The sequence below is a fragment of the Oryzias melastigma genome, linkage group LG15 (genome assembly GCF_002922805.2).
Source record: "Oryzias melastigma strain HK-1 linkage group LG15, ASM292280v2, whole genome shotgun sequence".
NCBI lineage: Eukaryota > Metazoa > Chordata > Actinopteri > Beloniformes > Adrianichthyidae > Oryzias > Oryzias melastigma.
The window spans coordinates 646,540-657,840 of record NC_050526.1 but is presented as its reverse complement, the minus strand read 5'-3'; the positions used below and the strand labels follow the sequence as shown (position 1 = coordinate 657,840).

Sequence of the window (11,301 nt, the reverse complement as noted above, 5' to 3'; positions counted from 1 at the left end):
ATCAGGGATTAAGTCAAGTTAATTCAGAAGTGTTGGTGTATTTCATTCACAAATCTGTAATACTGCACTCAAAAATCAGCTAAATATATTTATTTTTCGTCCTCCATCATTTCAGTGGAACACTATGTCTGGTTCCAAAGAGGAATTTGCATCGACATTTGCACATGAAGTCATCTGACATAACACTGGCCGCCTTGTGATATGCATCGGATGTTCACATAAACGGCACGGAGTGGCTTGAAGTTTGAAAATGAAAGGCGCACCTTTACTGTAATGTTTACATCCACAGGAAACAGGTAAGTATAGATCTCGACATCCTGCCACAACTCTCTCTTTACTCTCTCTGTCTCCAGGTGTGAGCGCTCGTCTGAAGGTTGTGCACAGAGTGTGGGTCCATCAAAAAGCTTTCCTCCATTCCCATTAGGGCTGCCACGATAGCCGATTAATTGACTATTAAAAAAGTCGATTTGTTGTTACTTCATATTAAATGGAGTCAGAGTGTAGTAAAGTTGAATGTTATAATGGCATTATGCTAGCTTATTGGACTATTTTCGCATTTAGTAAGGTTTTTTAGGTTAATTTTGAGTTTTGCTAATATTTAAGCTACATACTAGGTATTATGGCTAATTTAAGCTTTTTTTGTTTTTTACGCTATTTTAGAGTTTAGCTAATTTTTCAGCTACATGCTAGCTATTTTGGCTAATGTAGGATTTTTTTGTTGTTGTGTTTTATGTTATTTTAGAGTTGAGCAAATATTTCAGCTACATGCTCGCTGTTTTGGCTAATTTAGGATTTTTTTCTTAGGCTGTTTTGGAGTTTAGCTAATATTTCAGCAACATACTAGGTATTATGGCTAATATAAGCTTTTTTTTACGCTATTTTAGAGTTTAGCTAATATTTAAGCTACATGCAAGCTATTTTGGCAAATTTAGACTTTTTTGTTTTTTAGGCTATTTTGGAGTTTAGCTAACTTACGGCCACACGCCCTGAGCGCGCCCGATCTCGTATGATCTCGGAAGCTAAGCAGGGTTGGGTCTGGTTAGTACTTGAATGGGAGACCGCCTGGGAATACCAGATGCTGTAAGTTTTCAAACTCTTTCTGTCCATCGCTAGAGGGCCTTACACTTTTAGGCCCTGCGACAGACTGGCGACCTGTCCAGGGTGTACCCCGCCTTCGCCCATCAGTAGCCGGGTTAGGCTCCGGCACCCCCGCGACCCCGAAAGGGAAGAAGCGGTTAAGAAGATGGATGGATGGATGGATGGATGGAGTTTACCTAACATTTCAGCTACATGCTAGCTATTTTGGCTTTTAAAAAATTTTAAGCTAATTTGACATTTAGCTAATATTTTAGCTGGCTATCAGCTTCAGCGTTTTCAGCTATTAGCTTCAGTGATTTTAGCTATCAACTTCAGCATTTTTAGCTATCAATTTTTTAGCATTTTCAGCTATCAATTTTAGCATCTTCATCTATTAGCACTAGCATCTTCAGCAACCATATTCAGCTTACAGTTTTCACACTAACATTATGACAGGTAATGCTATATATCTGGTTTTTAGTTGGTTTAAAGCTAATGATGGTTAAGATGTTTGCTTAACATCCAGTTTGCACATGACCTAATTAGTGGACTAATTGGAAAAAATAATCAGTGATTAGTCGACTATTAAAATAATCGTTGTGGCAGCACTAATTTCCATCCACACTCGCATCTTTTCATACAGTATCATCGTTCAAGGAGAACAACAATTTTACGAGAAAGATAAAGCAAAAGTGAAGTCCGTTCTAACATTTGACTTGGCAGCACTTCAGAATTTACACCTTTAATTTGCTTCTGTGATGATTTCATTTTTGGCTTACTCGTACTAAACAATCAGAGGAACCGTGAGATTTATTTAATTTACAGGTCTTTTTTTTAGTTCTCTAAGTTATTGCTGGGAACAAGAGATATTGGATGCAAACTCGACCCAGAAGCAGCAAAGTTCCTGCTTTTGAGGAAAGAGAAAAACGTTTGCTTTCACTCCTTAAATAATGAAATAATTCAATATTGCAATTGATTTGATGGAATTTAAGAGGGTTTTTGTGACATACACTTATTCAAAAGAAAAAAAAAATGATTTTCTAGATAACACTTAGGTGGAATATTCCAGATCTCTCGTTTGTGACCTCTCCACAAACAAGTCTAAGCTGCTGTTGTTTTGATACAATCTCAAGTCTGGTATTAAGTTCTTACAAGAATATCTATGGAATCTCAAAAGACCCAAATCAGGTTTTTCCACTTGAACATGAACGCGTCATGCCCCAAAAAAGCCCCTCGGGTGTCAAAGCACGCTTAAAAAACAGGATCTTTAGGAATAACAGTGAGAGGCAAATCAAAGCGGTGTGGTTTGTTTCAAAGCGAGTGCCAGAAACCGCAAGAGCTCTTTCCAGAGGAGGAAGCAGGTGAACAGAAGATTATTAACTCCACGCTGAAACACTCATACTGTTTCAGCACAAAAATAAACTGCTTTGACAGATACAATTATATGCAATCATTTAATGACAGAAAAACTGCAGGGAAAAAACTTTTAAATTAACTTTTTAAATCTTTATTAGCCTATTTTTAATGCAGTAAATTGTTTTGGATCAGCTCCATCAATATTTAACATGCCTCATCCAATTCAGTCAAATCCTTTACATAAGTTTACTGGGGAAGTACAAAGTTACATGTGACGCAATTCCAGCAAAGCAGCACTATACTTCCTGTAAAATGAAAAACTTTTTTCAGCCTGCAGAGATTTCAGGGACTTTTTTAAAGTGTTGCTGGTTGACCTGCTTCCTGGTGTGGTGTAACTGTGACAGACAATACTCAATTGTTTGTCATTTAATGAGTAATTAAGTTACTGAACATGATCATTTATTCTGACTGGATGCTCATCTGCTGAAGATGGAGGGAAAACAACGAAGCTGCTGAAAAAATATATATAAATGTTGGAACAAAGAAAAAATTGGAATCCACATAAACATAAAATAGAACTTCCATAAACTCCTTTTGACAAACTTTAATAGTGTCAAACTCTGCATGCAGAAGAGTTATTGTTTTTATTTATGATTAAGAGTAACAATCAAGTCGTTGACAAGTATTTCAGTATTTCTACTTATCATACGGTTGACATATATGTGGACAGATTTATATTTCTGTTTGTTTAGTTTAGTTTCATTTTTGTTTTAATTGCTTGAAATGAACCATTTCCAAATCCAAATCTTGTAAATTGGAAAAAAATACAAATAAATGAAAAAAATTGAACTTTCTTGTCCATCAAACCACATTACTAGATTAACGAATGTATCTGACATTTCTTTAAACAGACATTGCAATCTATGCAATTTTTGAGAGCCTGCCATTCTTTGTCAAGTTTATAAGTTTTATTACATTGTATTTTTGGAATTATAAATAAAATTTATATTTATTTTTACGCATTTCCATTGTAAAATGGACCTATTAAACAGTTCCGACCCGCACCTCTAAGCTAGCTAAGGGGTATTCTTCTGAACCGTATGCAAACAACATTCAATTTCTCTTATACGCGATGAGCAAAAGCAAGAAAAAGACGAGCTGGATGACCTCCATTTGTTGTTGTCGTTAGCTTCACCCTGCATGAGCCGTGATGGTCCACCTTTGAGTGGAAACGCTCACTTAAATTCCCTGGTCCAGTCTAAACCGTACCGTACCGGACCAGCTAGTGGAGGCGATGCATTTGTGTCTTTGTGCAAAAAGGCCCTCAAGGCATAAGTGGAAAACCCTTTTATTTGGGCGTTCCTTTCTGTTCCGTTAGAACAAATTTGTTCCTGTAATCACTGCTCAACAGGCTTTTCAACATTACATAAACATTTGACGACATGTCTGTTAAGAAATAAATAACCAAAGGATATATCTCTTTAATAAAAATTAAAATTATTGAGTATTGCTTAGCAGTTTTATTTTAATATGTATAACAACCTCTGCCTTCGTTTCAGTGCACACATATTACATTTTGGCATCAAACCCTTTGGTTTCTGCTGGAAAATATCTGAATTCACAACATGAAGCTTAAGTTTGTTTTAGTCATTTATTGTCTCAGCTATGTTTTTAGAATTTTATATATTCAAAATACAGCTTTTGAATGAAAATACTGACCACAATCCTTCTATTTTTTTAACCCTGAGAGTTTAGTGTTGACATAAATTCCAGATTTTCCAGTCAAACAACTTTTGTAATTTTAGATAAATCACAAAAACTACAATAATAGCTATAAAAGAAAACATAAATGTTCATCTTTAAAGTCGTTTTATTTAAAAGAGTAATAAAAAATAGGAAATCTGACTGCTAACAAGACAGCAGCGGTGATGAGTAATTTGGTTATGTTTCATACATGGTTAGGGGTTCAGTTTCCACTGCAACAGCTGTTTTTTTCTCAGCTGACTAACTGCAAAGCTGAGAGTTTGACATGCACCAAAACCCTCGACGTTTCAAACCGATACATCGGAGATTAGATGACGCACATGTGCAAACTGGACTTTTAGCAGATTTAAACTTTGACCTCAGTAACCCCTGGTGTGATCTTGAAACAGGAAAATCTGCAAAAATACTTAATTTGACTCCACATAAACACGTACAGTGGAAATGTTTAAATGCACAGACAAACCAAAAATAATAAAAATGCAAAGGATGATGCAGATTTGTTGTTTCTTTAGTGACTTGCACAATTGATGCACAGATCTACCAGCTCTATCACAATCAGTCACATTTAAAAAACTAAAATTATTATTTTGGTTTTTAGTCATTACTATTATTCAAAAACTGTAAGAAAAAAGATGTGACAGTACTTATTTCAACTCTTTAGCACAAGTTTAAGCTGCACACAGTTGAAGAAAAGGATTGTCAAAGTAAAAAAAAAGAAAACTACGGAATAACAAAAAGCTAAAAAACGTAGAACTTTATACAAAATTATAATAATTATTTTCTCTGTTGGTATTACCTAGTGAAAAACTGAAAGGACACAACTTTCTGACTCTCTACTTGCTTTCTTGCATTTCTTCCTTCTTTCTTTTTCACAGTGGAAACATTGAGTCAGTTCCAAAACGCTCATGTGATTTTATTTGGCTACCACAGCTTACTATGCCGTGTCTCAAAATAGCTCTCAAAACAAAACAGCCCTTAAAAGAACATGCACACACAAACGGACTGTAGTTTTGTCAGATTGCTGCTCGCTTCCAAGGGGCACAATGAAACCTCATCAGAAATTCTTCTGCTTCTTTTCAAGTGTTTTATCAAAAGAGTGTTTTTCTTTTTAACAATACAAATCTGTAAATAGGGCAGCAAACACACAACAGAGCACAAGCAGCTGTTTTTTTTTTTTCCACAACAGGACAAAAAAAAATGACGCTTCAGTTTCATAATTGATAATATTCATAATAATTGCTGATTCTAACTTTAAAAGACGACTTTGTTCTTAAAATCTGTGACAAAGAGTGGAAGTCAAAGACTCTTAAAGAAGGGTTTATCTATTATTGTCATGCAACTTTTGATTTTTTTTTCTTTTGATTCTACGATTTAATTTTAAGTTTACATATTTGGACACATTTGTTTAGAAATACATTAATAATATACTATATATTTTGAATATATTTATATTAATCTGATACAGTTCACATATTGTAAAATGTCTCAGTGAAATAATGAGATTGTTAATATCATACAGTGTTACATAGAAAGAAGTTCTAACAAAAATATTCAGATCATTAATATTGTAAACATTGTTCTGCTTCTCCTGGAGGACGTTTCTGTTTGGCCACTAGGTGGAGATCGTGCTAAAGCATTACACCTTATTCCAGAAGAAGAAGAAAGTATGTTTTAGACCACAAATAGTTACTTTAAAAAATATTTTCATGAAAGAGTTTGGAAAATTCATACTTGTGAGTACAAAAAGAAGTTCATTTAGTCAACAATGTATGTTTAGGGCAACCGAGCTTCAGCATTAGCCGTCCTATGGGAAATCCTATTAAACATTAGCATCAAGCTAGCGGACTTTAGCTTTATGTGCTAAATCAATTTAAATTTTTCTGAATCAATTATTGATCTGTTAAGCTTAAATTGATTCAAATCGATTAATTGATTTTATCAACAGCCCTAGTGTGATGTCAGGAAGATGCCAAACATCTGACATTTATAGACAAAAGTTTGATTTACAGTTTGTTATCAAAGTATTTTTATCCACAGCTAAAACAAAGGCGCAAAGCTGCCAATAAACTGCCAATAAACCCCATTTTTCTTTTCATTTATGCCTCTTTCATGAATACATTTTTATATTTCAAGATGTGTTGTGGAAATACAGATTGTGGCGGTTGCGCATGCCCTCACAATCCACCACACTAACCTGAAAATCGGCGCAGCTGGCTCTCAACCTAACTGAGGTCTGCGATGGTGACTTAGTTGTGAATCCACCTGTACAATCACTTCCTGCCACAATTTCCTCTGAATGTTCTGCGTCTTACATGAAGGCTGCAGACAAGAATCACAGTATGGGCTGACTGTAAAGCACATGTGTCAAAGTCAAGGCCCGGGGGCCGGATCCGGCCCTCCGGGTCATTCTATCTGGCCCTCCAGATCATTTTATTTCATGTCTGACTTGTTTAATTTTGATAAAAAATATTTTTATGGATGGCAAAATATTTAAAGTTTTTTAAGGTTTAGGTTGATTTATTCAGGAACAGTATTGCTGCCTTTTTATTTGTTATAGTTATGTTAAAAATGTTACGGTTTTAAAGTTTTCAAAATTGGTATTTGGACTATTCTGGCATTTACTAAGATATTTTAGGCTATTTTGGAGTTTAGCTAATATTTTAGCTACATGCTAGCTATTTTTGCTATTTTAAGCTTTTTAAAACGTTTTTAGGCTGTTTTGGAGTTAAACTAATATTTACACGCTAGCTATTTTTTCAAATTTAGGCTTTTTTTCCATTTTGCAGGCTATTTTGAAGTCTAGCTATTTTTTCAGCTACATGCGAGGTGTTTTGACTGTTTTTTTAAAGTCTTTTAGCCTGTTTTGACATTTACTTGGCTATCATCTTCAGTGATTTCAGCTATCAGCTTCAGCATTTTTGTCTATCAATTTCAGCATCTTCAGCAGCCAAATTCAGCTTACAGCATTCACACTAGCACTATCACAGGTAATGCTATATATCTAGTTCATAATTATGTTAAAACGTTACTGCTTTAAAGTTTTAAAAATTGGTATTCTGCTAGCTTTTTGGCATTTACCAAGATTTTTTAGGCGGTTTTGGAGTTTAGCTAATATTTCAGCTACAAGCTAGCTGTTGTGGCTAACCTAATCGTTTTTATAGCCTGTTTTCCCATTTAGCTAGCTATCAGCTTGAGCATTTCTAGCTATCATTTCTGCATCTTCAGCTATCAGCACTAGCATCTTCAGCAGCCAAATTCATCTTACAGCATTCACACTAGCATTACCTGCGGTAATGCTAGTGTGAATGGCCCGCAACCTGAGGTGTGCTTTGGATTTTGGCCCCTTGTGCGACTGAGTTTGACACCCCTGCTGTAGCGGCTAAACAGGGGTTAAAAGAGACAGTTTTTCTCCCGCTGTTTGCCTTTCAACGTGGACTTAAATGCACAAAAACAAACATACAAGCGGCCAGCCAGTGACACCCTTCTGCTCCACAATGTTCCTGATGGTTATTTCTGTCTTTGGGACAAAGGATTGTACCTCTTACTGAGAGATGACAGGGAGTGTGCATGTGTGTGTGTGTGTTTGGTCAGGATAATTAAACCTTGTGCTTTGCTCCCTGAGAGTTCTTTAAATACAGGCTTGAGCCATAATAAAAACTACAATGTCACGAACAGTAAGCCGACACACACACACACACACACACACACGTGCACGGACACCATGCTGAGCATGTTTACAGATGTTCGAAAAACACACATAATTGTGTAGCCAGTGTGTAAATGTTTAACTAAGACAGACACAGAGTTACAGAGGCTCAAATGAAATGAGGGCAAAGGAATGACAGACATTTTGAAAGGCATCCCATCATGCACTTCTGCAGTCTCTGGTTGCATAGCAAAATTTGGGTTTGCACGGACAATTAAAACCACCTCTGTGTTGATTGTGTCTGTATTTTCCCTCGGATATTTAAGGGTTGTCAGTCTGGTGCTGCTTCATCTGTGTGTCACTCTGCAGCCTCTACACCAAAATCAACTCTTGTGTCAGCAGGACTGACGGAAGTCAGTTTGGTTCACTGCACAGCTGAGTAATGTCAGGACTTAGCTCTGTCAGATTAGAAAGATGCTAATAGAACATTTAGTAAAGTTCTTAATGTTATTATTTACAAGTTAGAGGACATTTCAAAATCAAATTGTTTTTTTATTTTTTATTTTTTTATTTTTTTAAACACATCCTACATCAATAAAAGACACATTATCTCACTAGTTGAGGTCTCCCTTGAAAAAGAGATCTAATCTCAATGGGATTTCCTGGTTAAAAATAAATAAATAAATAAATTAATTAAAATGTGTAAATTAATGTCTCTTTTAGATCTGATTTGTTTGGTATTTATGTCATGAGATGCCAACAACACATCACTTAATATGACAATCTGAGTAGATAATATGAGCAAATCTTTATAGAAATTCTGAAAATATAAAAAAAAAATACACAATTATGCTGTTTACAATAAATCATAACTATGCAAATAAACACAAAGGAACTTGCGATAACTGATTTAAAAATGACAGACTTACAGCAGATACATTCAAATTTCTGCCACAGCACTAGTGTTCATTATCAGCGTCGGCGTCTTATTCCGGTCATGGAGCGCCAAGCTACTATTGAGGTGTCTTCCTGCAAACACATCTGTCTCACAAAATCACAGTTGAAAATTTTTGCCCACTTTATGTCTCATATGTTGATGCATTTACCATACCGGTCAGAATATCTTTTGTGAACACAAATATTAAAATAATGATGACATCCTTGTGTACCCAATGAACTTGTGCTTGATCACTTTCGTTTTAAAGGAACTTTGTGTCCAAAAACACGTCAAAGAAAATATCTGCTGTAGCTGCCCGTCAAAATCTATTTGACATATTTCCCGTCTAAACTTGGAATTTCTGTAAGTTTACGGAGATCATTTCAAAGGACACGTTATGTCTCGGTAAAGTCTTTATCTTTACCGTTAATTATCAGTTTATTTTCCGGGTCAGACTATTTTAAGATTTTTTTTTCCTGTTTGACGAGTTACTCAGACACAACCTAAAATAACTTCAGGTTAAAAAGATAAAATCATAAGAATCTTAGGATGTAAATCAGTGTTTGGGGAACTCTAGACCTTTTTTGAGTTCAAACTTGAAGACCCCAATAGTTTATATGCTCCACTTGCATGCGACAACACAGAACTTCTTGTTCTTCAATTAAACTATATTGAGCTTTAAACTCGTCTGGTGTACCATGTGCACAAGAACTGGAATGTTCCTTTTTTCTCATTCTTTTACAGCAAGAACCAACATAAATACTCATGATCCAGATAATTCTGAAAGCAGATCAGAATTTATTCAGCAGCTGAATTCACATATTTAATGGAAGCAGACCTGATCTATCTAATGAACTTGATCCAAATTGCATTAAATTGTTTTTTGTTTAAAACTTTTAGTCTCAAAACTGTCTAATTACTGAATATACTTTCAATTCACAGCTGTTGAAAAGAAAGATCAGCTTTTTTCAATTGCTAGATGGTTTCAGTTTCATTTCTATTTTTAGGAAGTTGAAGTTTTAGAGGAAACAACACCCAATAATAATTGCAAGAGCAAAATGCTAAATGCTTTCCAGCTGCTTGGCCAGATTAAACTTGAACATGAGGGTTTTTTGATCTGCCATAAAGTGTTTTGTATTTTTATATACAGATATTTGGTTTTCCTATAAACACAATCATTTATTTAAAAATGTCAAAGCATGAAACTCAGAAAAAAGATAATAAGTGCTCAATCTTTGTGTGATGCAGGCGTTCTTTATCATCTTGTAGCTCACAAACGGTTTGGACAAAACCTAAATCAGTCACAAACAACCGTTGTCTTAACCGGTCTGGTGTGGTAAGGAGTGATACGGTACGGTATACTTCATTTTGATGAGCTTTTCCACTCAATTAACCCTCGTTTCCACTCAGCGGTTTGTTTTCACGTGGTGTAGACCGCTAGCATGCTGCTAGCTCGCCCCATATCACACCATTGCCAAGGATGGCGAGGAACGTTTGCCGTTCCACTGCAGACCAGTCTCGCTGCATGGAGGCGTTTTCAATATAGACTCGTGACCAAAAGAGTCCACAGGAAACCCGAATGCTTCCAAACGTTGGAAACGTTAGCTTAAATGAGCGCTTTCTAATGTCGTCCTCACTTTCTGCCAATCAACGGGCGGCCTCCAAGAGGAACGGGTCGGTACCGTTTAATGGGTTCATTTTACAATGGAAACGCTCAAAATACTGGACCGTACCAAACCGGATCGGTCAGTGGAAACGAGGATTTAGTCCGTTTATCACACAGCGACTACAGAACACTAGAAGCTAACCAGCAAATTTCCACGGAGAAAATTCAGTTTTTTGGAGAAACTGGTGAGAACTTTTCTAGGGATTGTTCCTTTACCCTCATTTTAATTTACGTTTCAGGGATACTAAATGACAGAGAATTATTTGTTCAGGTTAATCACTGACCATTACGAGAGTAGAGGTCATCTGAGTTTCTATGTTGCTCTAAGGTTGAATCCAAATTCTTCCTTCTCCATTTGTAGGGACATTTGTAGTGGAAGGGGAGTCCAAAATAGTTTTTTTAAGGGCTAACTGTCCAAGCGGTGGGATACAGAGCACTCTTGTGAGTGGCTGTGGGTGTGCTCTGAAGCACAGAAGTTTACAATTAAAATTAAGTAATGACTTTTTTGTTTTAGCATGACTTTAGCATTGTTTTTGTTTATTAGAACGCTTGAAGCTCCACACTAACGCTAGCTGACCGGTGACTATTGGTGACATCATTCAATGGAAGTGACGTCCAAATTCAGAGACACTATTTTTCTACAACTCTCCATTTGAAGGGCTATTTAATCACTGTTTTTAACCTAAATATAATTCCTGACATTTTATTAAATTTTAAAAATAATATGATATACAATAGCTACATTTTGCTGTCATTTTTAATTACATTGACTTTTTTTTTTTACTTATCTCTCCATTTTTTGTACTCTCCTGTTTTTGAAACGTTGAATTTCATAGTAATTACAAAAAAAAAGGT

At 35.7% G+C, this 11,301-nt stretch overlaps 1 protein-coding gene and 1 non-coding gene across 3 annotated transcripts in view; one reads left to right on the top strand and one right to left on the bottom strand.

Annotated features, from left to right (window-relative positions):
- LOC112162194 overlaps positions 1-11,301 on the bottom strand; it is a 30,041-nt gene that overhangs the window by 3,645 nt on the left and 15,095 nt on the right. The window lies entirely within an intron of this gene.
- On the top strand, positions 970-1,087 carry LOC112162305. Its single transcript, XR_002922043.1, has one exon. It is a non-coding gene; the product is annotated as a 5S ribosomal RNA (ribosomal RNA).